This window comes from Meles meles, chromosome 5 (genome assembly GCF_922984935.1).
Source record: "Meles meles chromosome 5, mMelMel3.1 paternal haplotype, whole genome shotgun sequence".
NCBI classification, from domain to species: domain Eukaryota; kingdom Metazoa; phylum Chordata; class Mammalia; order Carnivora; family Mustelidae; genus Meles; species Meles meles.
Genome location: NC_060070.1, coordinates 90,913,154 through 90,930,081, shown reverse-complemented (window position 1 = coordinate 90,930,081; position 16,928 = coordinate 90,913,154). Strand labels below are relative to the sequence as shown.

The following is a 16,928-nucleotide window of genomic DNA, read 5'->3' as shown; positions in this document are numbered from 1 at the left end:
TCTGCCTACTTGTGATCTCTGTCTGTCAAATAAATAAATAAAATCTTAAAAAAAAAAAAAGAAAATTTTAAAAGAAATATTTCGTTGTAAATCTAACAAAGCTTGTGCAGGATCTGTATGTTGACAACTATAAACACTGAGGAAAGAAATCGAAGGACATAAATAAATGGAGAGACATACTGTGCTCATGGGTTGGAAGACTCGATTTGGTAAAACACCCATTTTCTCCAAGTAAACCTATAGATTCAATGCAATTCCAATAAATATGCCAAAAGAATTTCTGCAAATGTAGACAAGCTGATTCTAAAATTTTTTGGAAAGGCAAAGGGACTTGAATAACCAAAACAATTTTCCTCATTGAAGTATAATTGATGTATAATATCCTATTAATTTCAGATGTACATCATAGAGATTTGATATTTTTATACGTGATCCCCATGATAAGTCTAGTTACTATCTGTCACAAAGTCATTACAATATTATTAACTATATTCCCTATGCTCTACATTAGCCAGAACAATTTTGGAAAAAAAAAAAACATGGTAAGGTGGGAAGAATCTGTCTGATTTCAGGACTTACTGTAAAGCAACAGTGATTAAGACAGTGGGATATTTGTGGAGGGACAGAGGCCTAGCTCAATGGAGTAGGATAGAATGCCCAGCAATTGATTGACAGAATGTGGGTTGTTGACAAAGGTAAAAAGGCATTCAGTGGAAAAGGGATAGTCTTTTCAACATATGGTACTGGAACAGCTGAACATCTGTACACAAAAGTATTCCACAAAACAAACAAGCAAACAAACCTAAAAAAAATCTTGACCTTGGGTGCTTGGCTGGCTCAGTAGAGCATATGACTCTTGATCTCAGGGGTGTGAGTTTGAGCCCCATGTTGGGCATGGAGCCTACTTAAAATTAAAAAACAAAAATCTTGACCTCAATCTCATACTTGCTACAGAAATTAACTCAAAAATGGATTACAGATACGAAAGTAAAAGGTAAAACTATAAAACTTTTCAAAGAAAATATAGTAGACATGTTCTGGACTTGGAATTAGGAAGAGCTTTCTTAGACTTGACACCAAAAGCACAACCTATAAAAGAAAAATTATTGGGGCGCCTGGGTGGCTCAGTGGGTTAAGCCGCTGCCTTCGGCTCAGGTCATGATCTCAGGTCCTGGGATCGAGTCCCACATCATGTTCTCTGCTCAGCAGGGAGCCTGCTTCCCTCTCTCTCTCTCTCTCTGCCTGCCTCTCTGTCTACTTGTGATCTCTCTCTGTCAAATAAATAAAATAAAAAATCTTAAAAAAAAAAAGAAATATTATTAAATTGGACTTTTGTGAAAATGAAAAACTTTTGCTTTGTGAAAGATCCTGGGAGCACACAAAGCTACAGATAAGGGGAAAGTATTTTCAAATCATATATCCAACAAAACTCTCAGAACTTAGTAACAGGAAAACAAAAAACCCAATTAAAAAAAAAATGAGGATACGTGGGACACCTGTGTGGCTCAGTCAGTTAAGCATCTGACTCTTGATTTCGGCTCAGGTCATGATCACGGGGTCGTAAGTTTGACACCCCTAACTGGTTCTGTGAGGAGTGTGGAGACTGCTTAACATTCTCTCTCTCCCTCTCTTTCTGCCCTCCACCCCTGCCTATGCTTGCGTGAGCACTCTCTCTAAAAAAAAAAAAAAAAGGAAACCATCTTGTTATAGTTGAGTTCTTATCATCCTTAAAACAGGGTACTTAGCAAGATAAGAAACAATAACTGATGCCTTTTGTTTGATTGTTTCCAATGTCCAATTCTCCTTGTCCAGTAGTGCTTCTGGGGTGTCTGGATGGCTTTGTCAGTGGAGCATGTGACTTTTGATCTTGGGGTTGTGGGTCTGAGCCCCATCTTGGGTATAAAGATTATTTAAAAATAAAATCTTGAAAAAATAAATAAAATACAGTGCTCCCTGGATAATTATATTACTGTAAGTGGGAATAAAGATAATTTTAAATTTTAATTCTGTTTAATGGTATGGGACAAGTATAAGCTAAGCATTTTTGTCACTTAAGTTTAATTCAAGCGATCAGCTCTTCCAGAAAACTTCCCTTGACCATTATGTGTGATTTCAGTGTTCCTCCCCTGTACTTTGGCAGGTTCCTATGTGTATGTCGTTATCACAGCGCCTTCCTTATCTTGCAATATCAACCTGCCTGACTCTTAATGGTAGCTATAGAAAATGGTACTTTATTTCACTTTATTCCTATTTCACTTTTATCCCATAGTAACTGACACATAGTAACCACTCAGGGTGTTTGTTAAACAAGACTTGGAAAGAATAAATAAGAAGTATTGATGAAATAACTACATGTCAACAAAAAATCTGATAATATGGTGTTTTTAGAATGGAACTTGACACATAGGAAACACTCAACAAATGTTAGTTCATTCATTCACTAAATATTCGTGCGAGATCTACTATGTGTGAAGCACTGTTACAGGTGACAAGATACTGCAAGTTATAAATATTTTCGGTTACAGCTGTTAGAGCACTGAACAGCATAGACCAGAATTCCTGTCCTCATGAACTTACATTTCATTTCATTTTAAAGTAGGCTCGGCGACCAGCATGGAGTCCGAAGTGGGGCTCAAACTCAGACTCAGATGCTTAACGGACTGAGCCACCCAGGTGCCCCAGAACTTACATTTTAACTTGAGAAGACAGACGATAAGTAAAATAAATAGGTAAAATATATAGTTTGTTAGACGGTTAAAAAAAAAAAAAGGCAAGAGGGAGAAGCCTTAAACATATAGACATTTAACAAACTGGATTTGTAGGAGGTAAATAAATACATAAAAAGATGGTCAACATCAGTAGTCATTAAGAAAAAGCTAATTAAAGCCAGGGTGAGATACCATTACACAGCTGTTAAGAATGGGAACAGAAACGATAACAAAAGCTCAACAATACAACTGGAACCTTCATTCACTGCTATTGGGAATGTAAATGGTGCTCGGGGAAACAATTTACCTGTCTTTTATAAAGTTAAACCCATATGACCCAGCAATCCCCCTCCTAAGTATTTACCTTAGAGAAGTGAATCTTATGCTTACCCAAAAACCTGTACGGGAATGTTTGTATGAGCTTTATTCATAATCATAGCCAAACAGTGGAGACAACCCAAGAGTCCTTCAATGGGTGTATAAACTGTGTGCATTCATACTATTTAGCATTAAAATAGTATTCAGCAATATATACTATTGCTAATATAACATAAATACTATTTAGCAATAAAAAGGAACTAACTATTATCATATGCAGAGGCATGAATGAGTGTCAAAGACGTTATGTGGAGCGAAAGGAGTCAGTCTCAAAAGATTATATGCTGTGTGATTCCATTTTTATGACATTCGGGAAAAAAGCAAAGTAAAGGGGTGATGGAGAACAGATCAGCGGTTGCCAGGGATTAGGGATGGGGTAGACTGCGACTCTTAAGGGATAACATGGGAGATTGGGGGTGGATGATGGAACTGTTTCCTGATTGCGATGATGTTTATACATAGAACTGTACACACATACACATGCATATACACACATAGAGTCAATTTTACTCTGTGTTCATTTAAAAAAGAAACGAATGCCTACACTTGTCTGGGGCCTTTTAGGTTATTTATTTATTTTAAGTATGCTCCATGCCCAGCACAGGGAGTGAACTCACAACTGTGAGATCAAGACCTGAGCTGAACTTAAGAGTTGGACACTTCGAGGGTGCCTAGGTGGCTCAGTTGGTTAAGCGTCTGCCTTTGGCTCAGGTCATGATCCCAGGGTCCTGGGATCAAGCCCCTCATGGGGCTCCCTGTTCAGTAGGAAGCCCACTTCTCCTCTCCCTCTGCCTGCCGCTCTGCCTACTTGTGCTCTCTCTATGTCAGATAAGTAAATAAAATCTTAAAAAAAAAAAAGAGTCGGGCACTTAACCAACTGAGCCACCTGTGTGCCCCTTCATCTTTCTAAAAAATGTCTAATAAGTATGTGTTACATTTATAAACTAATAACTTAAATAAGTTGTAAGAACTCAAGTTAACTGCTAACTAGAGTATCTTCCATGTAGAAATATTTTTTGGATTGTGTTTTATTTTGTAGACAAAAATGGGCTTCATTCCTCTAGGTATGTTCTCAAGTGATTGTAATTGAGTGCTTCTAAAAGAGATTTCAAACAGTGAGTACCCGAAAAAGATTTAGTGTAAACAGTTCGGTGGTTCCTCAAAAAGTTAAACATAGAATTACCATATGACCCAGCAACCCCACTTCTACGTGTAGACCCAAAAGAATTGAAAACAGTTATCCAAATGAGTGCACAGACATTCATGTTCATAGTGGTATATTCACAATTGCCAAAAGGTGGAAACACCCAAGTGTCCATCTGCTGATGATAAACAAAATGTTGTAAATCCAGGGGCACCTGGGTGGCTCAGTGGGTTAAGCCTCTGCCTTCAGCTCAGGTCATGATCCCAGCGTCCTGGGATCGAGCCCCGCATCAGGCTCTCCGCTCAGCGGGGAGCCTGCTTCCCTCTCTCCCCTTACCTGCCTCTCTGCCTACTTGTGATCTGTCAAATAAATAAACTCTTTAAAAAAAAATGTTGTAAATCCATACAATGGAATTTTATCCAGCTATAAAAAGGAACGAAGGACTGATATACGCTACCACACAGATAAACCTCAAAAACATTACACTAAGTGAATGAACCAGACAGAAAAGGTCGTATATTGTATGATTCCATTTATGTGAAATACCCACAATAGATAAATCTGGAGACAGAAGGCAGATTAGTGGTTGCCAGGAGCCAGGGGGAGGGGAGAATTGGGGATGACTGCATAATGGGTATGGAGTTTCCCCTTGGGATGATAAAAATGTTTTGCAACTAGATCGAGGTGATGGTTATACAACATTGTGAATGTATTAAATGCCACTGAATTGTGCACTTTAAAATTACTGATTTTATATTCTGTGACTTTTGTCTCAATTTTGAAAAAAAGATGAGGTATGCCCCTGTAATCTTATTCACATTTGTAAGCGAAATCTTTGTCTTTCATGGAGACCGTAATGGATAAATTAAGTTCAGCCCATGTCTGAGTGGAACTCTGAGTGGAATCCAAATTAATCAGTGATATGTACTTTTTTGAACGTGATCTGGGTAGTAGAAACCGTTCAGAGGAATGGAGTAGTTGCAAGAGATACCAATCGGCATAACGAACTCCCTTTGTATGAGCTTTTCATTGCTCCTCATATGTAAAAGGTATCTACAAATATTTAATTATATCAAAATCATCTTTGGGAATAGATTCTCTTCAGCTGCTATTTCCCTTGTGGCTCTGGTCATTCGTGGGATTCTCTGCCTGTCAAAGGCCCTTTTTGTTGTCACGGTGGCCTGAAAGGGGAAGGAAAAGAAAGAGTAAAGAGGAGTGTGTGTGGGGGGTGGTCTGCTTCGGGGCCTGGAATGTTTCGTGGGTTTTTGTTTTTTTTTTTTTAAGATTTTACTTATTTATTTGACAGACAGAGAGAGAGAGAGAGAGAGCGCACAAGTAGACAGAGCAGCAGGCAGTGGGAGAGGGAGAAGCAGGCTCTCCGTTGAGCAGGGAGCCCGATGCAGGGCTCGAACTCAGAACCTTGGGATCATGATCTGAGCCGAAGGCAGACACTTGACTGAGCCACCCAGGTGCCCCAAGGGGCCTGGAATGTTTCTCAAAATTTTGAAATTTCAGGTTTATCTCTTTGCTAATGACAGTTCCTTCCACCACCCTACCCTCTTTTTTTTTTTCCGAAAATTCTTAAATTTTCCTGTTTCTCTTTTGAAAGTGTATAAAAACCTGTGCATAATGCACACCAAATGACCATCCTTTAGAAATCATTACAATTTGGGGCTCAGTCAGTTAAACCTCCAACTCTTGATTTTGTTTCAGGTCATGATCTCAGGTTGTGGGATTGAGCCTGGGGCATGGAACCCAGTGTTGCATGGGGTTTGGTGCTCAGTGGGGAGTCTTCTTAGGACACTCTCCCACTCCCTCTGTCCCTCCCTTGCTTGTGTGTACACATGTTCTTTCTCTCAAATAAATAAATAAATCTTTTTTAAAAATCATCACAACTTAAAGTCTTTTACTGAAGTTCATTGTTTGTGGTATTTCCATTTTGTCTACTCTTAACCCTAATCCTGAAGATTTCAGGAAAAGTCCTGAGCTGGATATTTTCTGCCCTTTCCAGATTCACTCTTAGCTTTTTCCATTGTACCCCAAGCTAACACTCACTGATTTCATCAGTGGGCTCCCAGACCCTCTGGTTTCCTGTAGTGTTCAACCAATGGGAAGCACATGTAAGAGACCAGAGGGGAGGAGCGGAAAGAAACTTGGGTATCTACTCACCTGCCTCCTTCTGTACAGTGTACGGGGTGACTATTGTTCTTCTACCAAAGGCCACTGAGTCTCTGGTGTGACTTCGTCCTACAGCTATGGCTACAGTCACAACTTCAGTAACAGCCCTCTCTCCACGCCAGATACTTCCTTTGTTTGCTCTCTGTCTTAGGGAGGGTTAAAGGCTCTACACTACTTTGATCTTCAGGTACTATACTTCTTGCTGGTTTCCCTTAACCCTGCACACAGGACTGGCTACATCATTTGTGAGACCGAGTACAAAATGAAAACGCAGGACCCTTTGTTAAAAAATTACTAAGAATTTTGAGATGGTAACCACAAGGCACTACGCTCAGTGCAAGACCCTTTTAAGCGGGGGTCTTGTATGATCACATCCACGAAGCCTGCCCTGCCTGCATATGATTACAGCTAGTGCTTACTTTAAATACTCGTCAGTCATTTGTTGAGCGGGCTAGCTGGTTCCCACCAGGATCCTTTCTAACGCAAGTTCTCATAGGTCTTCTCATAGGTCTTCCCACTTAAAAAAATTAGGGTTCTATTAGGGGTTCTGGGAAAGTAGGTGTTATCGATACTTACATTTAAATTGCACAGGGATGCAATTTAAAACTTTTTAATAGATTTGCATCCTAACTAGGAAATTCAGTTAATCTCGTGCTCACCCTCACAGTGAACGAAGTCACTCCTATGGCAACCATCGTGGGCCACCGCAGCCCTTGAGCAACCCCAACATGTACTAATACCATAGCTGAAATGTGTGACTCCCAAGCATGCCTTCTGGACAGGGGTGGGAATTTTTAGCAGTGATTTCCACCAGTTAGTCTCTTTTTATTTTTTGTATTGGATACTAATTTACTAAATATCCTAGCTTTTCTCTTTCTTTCTTTTTATCCCCCCCTCTTGGAAATATGACTGAAACTGAGAGCATTCTCAAAGCCTGGAACCTATTTTCTCCCTCTGGCTAGAAACTTGGCCAAGATAGCAATCTCTTAGTATTATCGCAAGCACCAGTTAGGCCTCCTGTCTTGAGTAAGGTCTTCTCTGTCAACACCATCCCTAACAGACTTGGTGGTTGAGGTGACTTATGCTATCTTACTGGTTTTAAAGGTTTTAAAGTGGGAGCCCCATCAGCCCTTCCTTGCCATGATTTTTTGCTTTCATTGCTTTGGTCGTTCCAGATTTAAGGAGAAAGAAACGAGAGCTTGAGTAACAGTCCATCACCATACTGTTTCTTTGCTCTAACTTGCCATCACCACTGAGCCTCCTTCGACAGCGGCATTAGTGACATCCTTCCATCCATCACCCATCCCTAAAGCACACAGTCCACTTCCTCCATGGTCCCTTGACTTTCTCGTATTGTCTGTCAGAGCCTTCACTCCGCAGCCCTAGATAATACAGGAAGCAAGGTGATATAGGCTTCTCCTCTATTTCTTCGTACCTCCCCTTCCAGCTTTTAGAAAGTTCGCAATAGCTAACTCTAATATAAAGGAATGTATTATGCAGAAGCGTTCCTTTCTTTAAAGAGTTGCCAAATATATTGTCTCATCTTTTCTCTGAAATGCAAATTTTCTCTCAAAGAAGACAAACATTTATTTCAAAATGGGTCGCATGTAAAAATAATTCCAGCTGTTTGAATCCAGAGCATTAAAAAAAAAAAAATTACTCCTAGAACAATAAACAAATGCTTGTCGGTCCTAAAAAATCTTATTTAGTTATGAGTTGGATACATTTCCATTTCTATTCAGTTCTGATCTGTTCTTGAGATAAGCAAATAACCAGAGTGGCCTCAGAAATGATGCTTTTCTTGTGGAAGGCCAACAGCATTCCTTAGACTTCCAGTCTGGACAACAGAAGGGATGGGAGAAATCTTGCACCCAAACTGCAAACAAGGGAACTCAGGGCCCTCTAGACTGGGTAAGAGCATTCGTAGAATTGAGAATTTTGCCCAGTGCATTTGATTGATTCCTAATCCATTCAATTTTGAAGTGGCTCCGTGCAGATGTATGTTTTAGGGGAAAATCCACCCCCAATTTCAATTTTTATGTGCGTCTGTGCCCCATTTGTCCTGCCATTTACCTGCCTGTACATTGATCTCTGTATGGTTGAATGGGTCCTTAACAATTACCTATTCACCTTGCTTTCTGCAGCGTTCATTCTTTCCCATCTTCCCAACCCACCACCTGTTTACCTGCCAAAGGCGGCTAAGACCTGTCCTGAATGTCTCCCGGGAAGAAAATTGCCATTTTTGCCTGTAAGTACTGTAAGCTAGTATTGTATTTCAATAATTTAGAAAATTTTATGATTATTAACAATTCATAGTAATTGAATGATCATTTTAAATTTTAATGTTTTAGAATATAATCATTTTACTTTTAAATTTATTTCAAATTGATCTGAAATATTTCAATTATTCACAGAAGTAGGGAAAACAGCATAATAAATAGCTTCAACAATTATCCATATTTTGCTAATCTCATTTTATTTGTCTCCTGTTTTTTGGAGGAGGAGGCTAGAGTACTTGAAAATAAGTCCTAGACATACTTTTACCCCAAATCTTTCATTATGCATCTCTAATAGATAAGAACTGAAGAAAGAACCTAACCACAATGCCATTATCACACCTATAATAGCTATATCTATCACATATCTATATATATCACATCTATATCACATTAATAATCTCTTAACATTTCCATCAAGTCCACATTTTATTTCCCTGTCTCAAAAATCTCTCTTTAACGATTGGCTTATTCAAATCAGAACCACACAAGATTTAAACACTGCATTTGGTTTGCTAGGCATTTTGAAAGCCATTATTTACATGCATTTGGTCTTCACACTAACCCCACGAAAAGTGTACATTCCTGGTTCACAGGTGGGTGGCAAACTGGGGCTCAGAGAGCTGAAGAAAACTCAAGTTCTCATTGCTGTTAGAGCCAGAGCCAAATTTTGAATTGAGGTCTGACAAAGTCTGAAGACTCCATTCTACTCCTTCCTCTTCAGGCTACCAAAAACAATTTTCCTGTGTTGCAGAGGCAAGAGGACTGCTGGTTAGGAGAGAGGGTTTGGGCTCAAATTGGCTTGCAAATTGGAGTAAGTTATGTAATCTGATCCTCCACTTCTGTCTGCATCTGTAAAGGAAGGATAATGATGATTTGGGGCTGATTAAATAGGATTAGGCATGTCTAGTGCTTAGCACAGTGCTGGGCACATAGAAAGCACTCAATAAACCTTAGTGATTATTATTGGTGTAGAAAAGGAGAAAGAACCCGCAAAGTGTTCGCTTTTGTTGGTAGGTCAGGAAATGGTGGTTCATCACTAGTAATACAACCTGAAGGGAATGGCTAGGGTGGGATTGGGTGGTGATTTCTGTCTGGATTCGAGAAGGGAGCTCTGGACATAAAGATATAAACAGGCATCCAAGGAGTTCTCTGAAGGCCTCAGCTGGAAAACAGTTAAACATGTCTTCTGAAGACTGACCTTGGTTGCTTCCACAGAGGGAAAATCGGTGGGTGTCCGACAGGGTGGGAGGGAGACTTCTCAAAGTTTGTTTGAATCTGGAGCCATGTGAGTGCATTTTTAAAAACCTCCTTATCACGGGGGTACTGAGAATGGAAAGACTGGAATCTAATGATAAGAAAAATAGTCCCCTTACATTTTTTGCAGCCCTGGGAGGGTCTAGGTCATACAAGGTGGGTTTTGCACCAGTATTAGGAGTATTTCAGCCTGACTCTGATTTTTTCCCAAGATTGATTTATTTATTTGAACATGAGCAGGGGAAGGGCAGAGGGAGAAACATTCTCTGCTGAGCAGGGAGACGGCCATTGACGGTCATTGATCACAGGACCCCAGAATCATGACCTGAGTCCAAGGCAGACCCTCAACCAACTGAGCCACCCAGGTGCCCCAAGCTTGACTCTAATTTCAAAGATCCAAGGTGATATTTTAATCTCAGGTGTCCTCCCTCTGACACTCATTCTAAGGGTCCAGCTCACAGAATGGGGGTTGTCCATCCCGTGGATTGTCTCCAAGCACATGCACTGTTGAGGGTTGAACTTACTGGCTAAATAACATATTTGTGTGTTATCTGTGCATTTATCAGGGCTTTTGAGTTCTTTGGGCCAGATCACTTTTGTTGGTTAAGTCAGTTGTATTCTCTGAGGACCTGATTTTCTAGGTTCCTTGGGAAGGAGGGAGGCACCTAACTCCCTCTCACAAATAATCAAGAATTTTTCTAGACATTTTTCTAAGGCCTTTAGGTATATTAATTCATTCAAACCTCACAACACTACACTGTAGATACCACGATTCCAATTTTATAGGCAAAGCAACTGAATCAAGTGAAGTAAGTAATTCGTTCAAGGTCAGAGCTTGCTGGACTAACCATTAGGCAATATTACTTCTCTGTTGGTAGTGGCCCAAGGATGCAGGGGGTCTTTGAAGGTGACTCAAGCCTGATTGATTGTGTAGCAGTGATACCTTGGGTCCCAAATCCTTCCTTTTTTGCATCTTCTGGTTTAGGAGCGGGAAAGACCAGAGTGTGAATTTCTGCATGGACCCTGGGCCATTTATCTACCCTGTCTTTGTTTCAGGTTCCTTATCTGTCTGCCCCAGGGAGGAGTTTCAGATGGAAAGACCTCTCCTTGCCTTCCCTGTGCAGGTGTGTGCTGGGGTTGGGACGTGGAAGTGCGCTTCTTCCAGGTCTCTAGAGGTGACTGGGTATTTGGAGGTTTTTTCCTGGCTAACTCCCTCCCAGGAGGTCAGGCCCCAGGCAGTGATGGCGCTCAAGCTTAGCTATTCTTCCCCCGCTAGGAAAAGGGCTGTTACTGGGGCCAGCTCCAGCGGCAGCTGGACTGGAGGGAGAGGGAGGGGTGTCCTAAAGGGTCTTTCTCCCCCGAGGGTGTTAGAGATGAGACTGTATGCTCAGGAAGGCTTCTTGGAGGTAGCGACGACGGTCGAGTCCAATCCTGAAGGTCCAGCGGGAGTTAGTAATAGGAGGGTTAGAGATCGCCCCTCCGCCCCCCGCCCCATGCAGAACAAAGAAGCACCACCCGCCTTACAGTGTGGTAGGGGAGGAGCTGGGAGAGTGGGGAGATCCGTAGAGGCGAAATCACGCAGGGGTTTCAGAGCTTGCCTTTATTCTAAGAGCAATTGGGAGGGTTTTGAAGGAGTGTAGCGGAGAGTTTTAGAGACTCCTCTGGCCGCTAGGGAAGAATGGGTGCGAGGGGGGCAGGAAGCTATCACAGAAAACAGTCCGACTGAAACAGACTGAGGACCGAAGAAGGGGGGGGGGGTGGTCGGCAACCGAGCATCTGAAACCTTTCTCAGTACCCGAGACACTGTGCGCTGTCCCTCAGCTTTCTTTGCTTCTATGGAAGGACCTCATAAAGGGCTGGGCACCGGCCAAAGACTCACTGAGCGAAAATAGCCAGAGCCCCCGTCTTCTTTCGGGGGCTCTCTGGCTCAGGCGCCCCAGAATTGGTAGGGTCAGGCGGGAGAACTTACCACTGCTGAATAAGAACCGTTACCCCTCAAAATACACACAAACCTCGGCCGCTTTTGGCAGCAGCCGCGTCCGCCCATGACCTCATGCTTTAAGCTCCCATATAGCCTTCCCCCGCCCTGTCCCCACCCAGCGCCCGCGTGGGGGTGGGGTGGGGGACAGCAGTGAAGGTCTGGGTAGGGGAGCACCTCATTTATCCCGCGCGAGATCTGGGGGAAGGGACGCAACGATTTCCCCTCACTGGAAAAAAAAGCATGGCTTAACTTTCCCTTGAGCAAAAACTACTCGCTGTCTTGTGGGCCCTTCCTGAGATCGACGCCTCGGACCCAGCTCGAGGGGGGTCTGTCTAGCCAGGCCACCTTTGGTTTCCCATTCCCTCTGACCGGAAGAGAAGCCTGGAAATGCCGGGGTCCCGCGCTGGACCGACCGGCGGCCGCGCCTTCGCGGGGCCCCGGGGGCCGTCCTGCCCTCGCCCCCCCTGGCGCCGCCGAGGTTTGAACCCTCGGCTCGCCTTTCAGCCCGCGCCCTGCCCCCTGCTCGCAGCTGCTCTCGGTTTGGGTGCAGCGGTTTCCCCCGCAGCGGAGGAGGAGGAGACAGCGCGAGGAGCGACTCGGGGCTCGGGTTTCCGCACCAATGCCGAGCAGCCCCGGGCGGCCCCCGGCGGCCGTCCCTCCTCCCCGGCACCACGTTCCACAGTCATGGCGCTCGAGGAGGGGCGAGCGCGCGCCGCCGCCGCACCCCCGCCCCCTCCCCTCCCTTCTCGGCCCCGGCTCCTCTCCTAGGCAACCTCCCTCCCCGGCCTGCAGCGCCGCGGAGATGGAGACCCCTCCCCAGAGAGCTGCGTTTCCAGCGCCGGCTGCAGCACCCCCTCCCCGCCCCCATCGGGGCGGAGGGATGGAGCCGCGCGCTTCGCGAACCTCCAGCCCCTTCCCGCGAACCCCAGCCCCTCTCCCAGCCCCGCCGAATCTCGGTGCAGCGGGGGTAGGCACAGACCATCTCTCCGCACTCCACCTAGACCCTGGCGTCTTTGCAACCCCTTAAAAATAAAAAATAAATACCCCCCACCCCCGTCGTTCAATTGCAAAGCGCGTTACAATAACCGGGACGGCTACGCAGGAAGCAATCCTGCACTGGTCCGGGTCTAAGGCGGCAGCTTCCCGGCCACGCCACCTTCTCCCGGGCCTCGATTTTCCGGTCACGCCGGAGAGTCCGCCACACCCCGGGGCTGACAGGTCCCGCACGGGGCCGCAACTCGGTCCGCGTCCCCCGCCCCATCCTGGTCCAGAGTCTCGCCAGCCTACAAAAGGTGCAACTTCACGCACATGCAGAGCACACAAATAAGGTCGGCAGCGCATCGCAGGGGAGGCTGCGAACAATGCGCTAGGCTGCCCGCGCCCGCCCGAGCGCGTCGCCCGGGGGGACAGGGGGCGCGGGTGGGGGCCGCGGCGGGGGACCCGCCGGCCGCGGCGCTGGACACCTTACTTCCTGCTTCCCCGCCCGCCGCCAGACCCAGCTCTGCGGAGGGATATCTCTCCCCTCCTCTGTCCCTTTCTCCCTTCCCCCGCCCTCCCCTTTTTTGCTTCTGCTCCCCCCCACCCCGCCTTTCTCCTTTTGCAAGAAAATAATTTGACAGTCGATTTGCTGACAGGGGAGGAATTTGCATCCTGGATTAAAAAAAAAAAGGCCGAGAGGAGCTTGGGAACGGTTGCTAGGGGTGGGTAATGGGTGAAAAAAGGGGGGCGCCGGGGAACGGATAAGGAGGGTTAAGGGAGGGGGCGAGGGTGGGGAGCAATGCAAAAGGTAAGGCCAGGTTACCGCGGCTCGGCCCCGAGTGGGCTGCGGCCGGGGGAGGGGCGAGAGATACATATGTATTTCTGTCTCCCTAGCACACCCCCTTCCCTCTAAGCGATGGCTGAGAGGCGGTGCATGCAGATGGGGAGTAAGTTTCCTGAAGGGGAGGGTGGATGCACGCGCGCGGCCCCGCGCTGCAAATTTCCACCGGGGAGGGAGAGTGGCTGGATGCGGAGAGTTTGGAGTTGCTTGCCGCGGAGGGCAGGAAGGGGAGCAGGGCCGAGAAAGGGGGCTGGCGGGCGCTATATCTGGGAGTAAGTTTCCAGGATCAGGAGAGCCTGCACGCTTGCACGCTAGTAAGTTTCTGGTTGGGGAGGGCGCGTGGGGAGGAGGAGAGGGAGGGGTGCATGTATATAGAAGGGGGGAGGGGGGAGCAGATTTCCTGCGGGGAGGCTGAATGCATATGGAGAGTAGATTTCCTGAAGGGAGGGTGGAGGCGTAGACGGACCGAGTAAGTTTCTTGCTGGGGTGGTGGCGGAGGTGGTGGGTTGGTGCTTCGGGAACCCGGAGCTTCCTCCCCGGGGTGGGGGCGCATGCTGTTGGGGGTGGGGTGGGGGCGGCGCAGGGCCCTGTTCCCTGCTGGGGAAGGGGCTTGCATCTGGGGAGTATGTTTCCTGGCGGAGCGATATTTGTTTACAGGCTGAGGGCAGTACTGTAAGTGAGTAGCGCTTCGAGAAGGCGGCTCTGACATAAATTAATATTGAAATTACTCCATCAGCTCTGCTCGCCCCCCATCTCACCCCCCAAGCGGAGTCTGCTCTTGTCGGATTGCCCATGCACTTGTTGCAGAAACAGCCAAGGTAGGCAAGAAGCTTATTAAGTTTCATTTAAAAAAAATTTGTTGGGGGATGCTCCGTGAGAAGACGGGGGAGGGGAAGGGAAAAGTCTCCCCCCCCCACTTCTGTACTTTCAGTCTGTTAGCAGGGCCTTCTTTCTGCTTCCCTTCTTCCCTCGTCCCTCTGCGGGCTGTCCAGCATCCCAGCAAAGGGGGAGGGCCACGGTGGGCGCTATAATTGGCAGCCCCGGCTTAAAGGGTGGTGGTGGTGGGGCTTGCAATTGAAGCTTGTGATGTTATAAAGCCTTCATTCTTCCAGCCAAGAAACCGCAGGACCCTAGGGATGTGCCTTTGGGGGTTTTTGACATGATGCATATGTGTATGGATATGCGCCTGTAGGCTCTTTGGGGGCTGGGTACTCCCCCAAGTTACGGCGGCCACCCAGATAAGAGAAATGTGTAAGGGGGTAAGCCTGCCCCCTTCACTCCCTAACTTCAGTTTAGGAGACTGGGAAGTTACTGCTGGTGGGCTGAAGAAATAGACATTTAAGAATAACACAAAACCACCCATTCACTGGCGGAGGCCGAGAGCACCTGGTGGGCAGCCTCTGGCCAGCACTGGGCTGGAGCATGTGCGCCTGCCATCCTTAGGTTAAAGAAAATGACTTCTGGTTCTTCCGAGTACCTTTGGCTGGTCTGTTACAGCCTGCTTTGTGGAAACTCTTCCCCAAGAGGAGATGTGGCTTTGGCAAATGAAGTGTGGTGGCAAATGAAGCCGGTGGCTCACAGCGTGGCCTGGGCTGTCTGGTGAAGTCCGTGGAGGTGATGCTTGGGAATGAAGAAGCCAGGGATGACTGAAGAGTTCTTTATAAAAAAAAAAATGCCTCCCCAAAGCCGCCTGGGTTCACCTTTTAGCAGGCCGTGGCGGAGAGCCTTAAGAGAGGAGTTTTAAGTTGTCCCAGTTGGTACCAACCTTCGGCATCATTTATGTTTCAGGAAAGCAATCTGGTGGTAGAAAATGTGGTTTTGGTGCCCACTGTCAGAATAACAAGCGGGACTCCAAGCTTAACCAGTTAACCTGCAGTCTTTGCTTCTCCCAGCCTCTCTCGTCCTGGTCTTCAGCCTGCTGGTTTCTGCAGATGAGTTGTAGGGTTTGGCTATCAGGGACCCTGATGATACTGGGAGTTTTAACTTTGCCAGGATAATTTTAACTCCAGAGACTCAAACCCAGACGTGTTTCTTAGGGTCAGGTAGTAAACCCTACGTGTGTGGTTAACTAAGTTGGTTAAGCTTTGTGCAATTCTGTGGATGAGCTCAATTCTAGGAGGGGAAAAGTGGGTTTAAAAAAAAGATCTCTCTACGTGTTGCTGATGGATGGTGCTTTTCTTCTTTCCTTACTGTCATCAGATTTCCAGATTGAGAATTTGATTTTTGGCCAGTTGAGAGTTGAGTTCATTGGGAATTAAATATTATTGCCACTTATCAAATATTCCTAACTAGGAATTAGTTAAGCAAATTCACTATTATTTTTCCCGCTGAGAATCTTGGTCTGGATGGTGTATATGCTGGGAGGGTAAACAAAATCTTTATATGTGTTTATCCCAGGGTAGTAGAATTATTTACGTGTCTACCCAAGAAGCCAAGAGCAGTTTTTCAGTTTTTTTTTCTTATATTTATGAGATTTATTTTATTGTCTTGCTTTGGCCATTAATCAAGTCACAGTAGCTTTTTTTTTTTTTCTCTTTTGCCGAGAATGTTCTTGTGGTAATAAAGGTTTGAAGGCCCATGAATCATAATTCATTCTTTTTAAAATATTGTGGTGATTGTCAGGATTTGATTTATAGGAATTGATACCGGGAGTGACACACCTCTTGGGGCCCCGCCCTTTTAGGCATGTCCATTTTCGCCAAAGGATTGTTGAGAAGCCAGCTTGACATCTTAAAAAAAGAGCATTTCCCTTCTGCTTTATGGGCATTGAGAATATTAATTCTGCAGGTTCCATGGTGAACATAGGTCTTTTCACAGCTTGGTAAGCCGGCTTCCACCTAGCAGGCATGTGTTAATATCACATAGCATTTATGTGAGCTTGCTGTGAAAACAGTTGTTCTATGAACTGTGTGAAAAGTACTCAGTTTTGCCTCCCTTAACTGGCTTGGGCCTGTGGTTTTTGGTGAAGTAGGAGCTTTCGTAGTAAAAGGGGACTGATGCTTATATAATAAAATGTGTGGTCACAAAAACAAAGCTTACTCAGAATATTCTTTTTCCTCTGATAGGTAGGTTGGTCATAATAATCAAAAGCATTGATTTTTTTTTTTTTTGAAAGTTTAAGGGTTCTCTATCAAGTCTATTAATCAGAAAGTGTTACCATTGTCTTGCATTGGAGAATTGGCTCAGT

General features: G+C 45.4%; 1 protein-coding gene across 18 annotated transcripts in view; it reads left to right on the top strand.

Annotated features, from left to right (window-relative positions):
• The first annotated feature begins 13,518 nt into the window (after window positions 1–13,518).
• TRERF1 (transcriptional regulating factor 1) overlaps window positions 13,519–16,928 on the top strand; it is a 201,019-nt gene continuing 197,609 nt past the window's right edge. For 11 of the 18 annotated variants that reach the window (XM_046005296.1, XM_046005306.1, XM_046005305.1 and 8 more), the window contains exons 1-2: window positions 13,865–14,055; window positions 14,478–14,559. The gene's annotated coding sequence lies outside the window, so the exon portion shown is untranslated. The other 7 variants (XM_046005300.1, XM_046005295.1, XM_046005291.1 and 4 more) reach the window with 4 other exon arrangements.